Source organism: Schistocerca piceifrons, chromosome 5 (assembly GCF_021461385.2).
Source record: "Schistocerca piceifrons isolate TAMUIC-IGC-003096 chromosome 5, iqSchPice1.1, whole genome shotgun sequence".
NCBI classification, from domain to species: Eukaryota; Metazoa; Arthropoda; class Insecta; order Orthoptera; family Acrididae; genus Schistocerca; species Schistocerca piceifrons.
The window spans coordinates 698032256-698036259 of record NC_060142.1 but is presented as its reverse complement, the minus strand read 5'-3'; positions in this window follow the sequence as shown (position 1 = coordinate 698036259).

Here is a 4004-nt window from a genome sequence, read left to right as displayed (position 1 = left end):
AACTGTGATAAGAGATAACGTGGCCTCCACACGTGCTCATCGCTAACTTCCAGAGCGAAAACTGCCTCTAAACGTGACTATAGCGTCCACGTGACCTACGAAGTCGCTAGTGTCATCATTTTATTATAACCCAAAACAAAGTTCACAAAATCGTACATGAAATGCATTCTTGACAAGTTCTTTCTGGAATACTTGAACAAACATATAAACACTAAGCTGAATATACAACCATCATATAAAGTGACGCCACACACGGCTTATTTTAGCACATTAGGCCGTAGCAATGCGTAGCAGAGATTGCAAATCGTACGTGATCAAATTATTAGTATTATTAAAATTCGTTCTTGAAACTAAGTGGAATATAGAAATATCAGGTACAGTATAGCCAGTCACAGCCAATTTTATAACATCAGGCAGCGGCACTGGGTACAGGGCTTGTAAATAGCAGGTAATACTACTATTAAAATTAATAAGACATTATTCTTGATACTAAGTTGGAATATATAAACATCAGATACAATGACGTCACACACGGCGTGTTTAGTACATCACGCAGTATGAACTGTGTAAAAGGATTTGCAAATAGTAGATCATAAAAAGTATAAAATTAATACAACTTATTCACGGTTCTTATAGCAGTGATTGGAATCACAACAAAGTTGCGGATCCATTCCATCCCTAGCACGCTGGAGATACAGAAATATTTGCTGTCCACGTTTCACTTCCTTGCAAGGCTACACTCCAGCCAATTACCGAGCGAGGTGGGGCGGTAGTCAGCACACTGCACTTGCATTAGGGATAACGACTGCTAAAATACGTGTTCAGTCATATAGATTTAGGTTTTCCGCGATTTCGCTCAATCGCACCATGCGAATGCCAGGATGATTCCTTTGAAGGGCACGGCCGATTACTTTTCCCTTTTCCTGAAAGTTTCCTAGCTTGTCCTGTGTCTCTAATGACCCCTATATTGACGGCACGTTAAATCTGAGTCTTCCTTTCAATCCTTCAGACAAACGCCTTTATAAAATACTTCCTAGCAATTAAATTTATATTCGATATTAACAAATTCCCCTGTTTCCTTAATGCTTTTCTTGCTGTTGCCAGTCTACATTTCACATCCTCTCTACTTCGGCCATCATCGGCTATTCTGCTACCGAAGTAACAGAACTCATCTACTACTGTGACGTATTACTATGTTTACGACGTTTCTCATCGAGCCATATACGTTATCTCGCATTTCTGGCTGCTTCTCCCACACAAATAGTGATAAAAATTCAGAAATTCAGGGTCGCCACCAGCCCAAGCCCTTCCTAACCATTTAGAAAAAACGGAGCTGGAAAATTATTAGTTTAATTGTTTTAATAATTTAATTACAAGTACGCAAATTTCTTTAAGCAGCCAGATAAATAGCAGTCTATGTCGTGCATGAAGCAACTTGATTACTTCAGGAATGGAAATCAGAGTAAGGGGGTAAGATCGAAACCAAAGAATTTATCTTTCACGTAAATTATTTATTGTAACTAAATATTTGGTTGCACATCCTGACTACACATAACTGGTGCCAGACTCGAAATATTTAAGTAAGAATTACGTGAGAATGAAACAGAGCACAATTTAACTACAGCAAGAAGAAACACAGAAGACGGGGGTGGGAGACATCTCCTTTGCATTCACTCCATAAAAATATCTCAGTGAGATTTGCATTACGATTCTATGCATGCTCAATTCTGGACAGAGGTTTAACCAATACATAAGGCTGTGCGATAATTATTTAACATACTAACTGCATCTGCTGCTTGCAAACGGCCGAACTAGAGCACGTGGTGCATTCTGACTCAAACTGTTGTGCTGCTTTGTAGAAAGCGCACGAAAGAACAGATATGCTTGCAGAAATTGTAGCTCATTAAACAAGCAAACTGTTAAAATAAAGCCTATTGCGATGCCGTGGTGAACCAGAAGGGTCATTGATTACCAAACATGTGGCAAAAAATCGACACACAAAGACAAAAGCAATTTCCACAAAATATAAGATTAAAAATCATTAAAAAAATAACTCGCTTCACACCCTTCAGATAAGCTAAAGTTCTTAAGTATTTCACCAGTTAAACATAACGAAGCCCTAACTCAACCTGATTCCTATCACCTGAAACCCCCCTTAAGAGCTACGATCCGTACTCACCAAGCGTTCACCGAAGAGTGCCCCTTTCTCTTTCGAGATTACCTAGCTCCCCGTGCAGCGGAAGCTAGCAGAGGGGTAGCCATCCGTCACCAACCTCACACACAAAAACAGCCTTCGACTAAGATGGGTAAACCTCTCTGTTCAGGTATTGGAAACCTAAGTTGGTCATCCTGTGCTTTCCTTCGAACGAGAAGCAACATCGTCTGCTCCCACAAGACGATGACCAACTCAGCGTTTCCCAAAAAACAAAACCGAAACCCCACATTAAAACACACATAATATTCAATAGCCTTATTTGAGTACTCAGTCTTTCTGGAAGAGTTCATGAATTGAGCTAAAATCAGGTAGTAAAGTGAATAAGTTGTACCGAATTCGACAAGCGTCTTATGAAACGACTTGACAGAGACGTTTCACTACTTTCAGTATTTCATTTTCTAATCGCCTGATTTAATTCGACTACACTCCATTACCCTTAGGCAACGGCCTTGCCGCAGTAGATACGCCGGTTCCCATCAGATCATCGCAGTTAATCGCTATCGGGCGTGGGCGGCACTTGGCTGGATGACCATCTGGACCGCCTTGCGCTGCCGCCATTTTTCTGGGTGCACTCAGCCTCGTGATGCCAACTGAGTAGCTACTTGACCGAATAGTAGCGGCCCTTGTCAAATAAAACCATCATAACGAGCGAGAGGCCGGAGTGCTGACCACACGCCCCTCCTTTCCGCGCCCTCAACTTGTGGCCTGAAGACGGAATGTTGCCATTACCCTTGTTTTACTTTTGTCTGTATCCAACTCTTAATTCTGTTCAACACAATATCTATTTCGTTTAACTGCTTTTCCACGCCGCCACTGACAAAATTACAATGTCATCGAGAAACCACAGAGCTTTTATTTTTTTCCCTGAACTTTGAATCCCTTCCCATATTTCTCGTTGACTTTCTTTAGAGGTTGAACGGTATACAGATTGAACAACATCTTTTCTCAGCTACTGCTTCAGTTTCACTTCTTTCGACTATTATGATTCCGATCTGGCCTACATACAAGTTTTAGATCTTCTCGTAAAGTAATACCTGCCATCTCATTGGCATCTATTACCTCTTTCCTATTTGGAGTGGCTACAGGTGAGGCCATAAACAAAGCTGTAGGAGCTTACATGACTCTAGTAAAAATAGACGCCTCCTATCCTAAAATTAAAGAGATAATACGAAGTATGAAGATTAAGACTTCAAAAGGCGAGCCAGTGCTAAGTACTCAAGGGAAGACAGAAAGGTGGAAGGAATGCGCTGAAGTTCTATACCCTTTGATGGAGTGCCTGATAGAAAATGTACACTCTTGAGCAATTAAATTAGACGCACCCATCTTGCAGCGTGCAAAACCTGGTTTTCTCAGAGGACGGTGCCGACGTGTCGTGGCACGAAATCCACGAGACGCTGAAAACTTTGTGAGGCCATCCTGACTTAGACCGTTCTTCTGCTTTCCAAAACTCAAGGAGGTCACAGCTGAATCCAATGCGTGTACGTTTCAGTCGATGGCGTTCTAGGTGTGATTAACGTCATAGGGGTCCAGCGACTGGAGGGAAGAATGGTTCGAGAGGAGGGTGCTGGTGGGGGCGGGAGGAGGGGGGGGGGTTGCGCTCAGGCACCCTCAAGTATGTGGAGTTCCTCAAACCATTCTAACGTAAGTCAGACTGATGGGGCAGAGCGTTATCCTGCTGAATATACTGTCCACCAAAGATGAGTTGTAGCCAAACATAATCGGATCACAGGTTCCTGTACCTCTTGCCGGTCAAAGATTGAACACAAGTGTCAGTGGTTCATTTCATCTC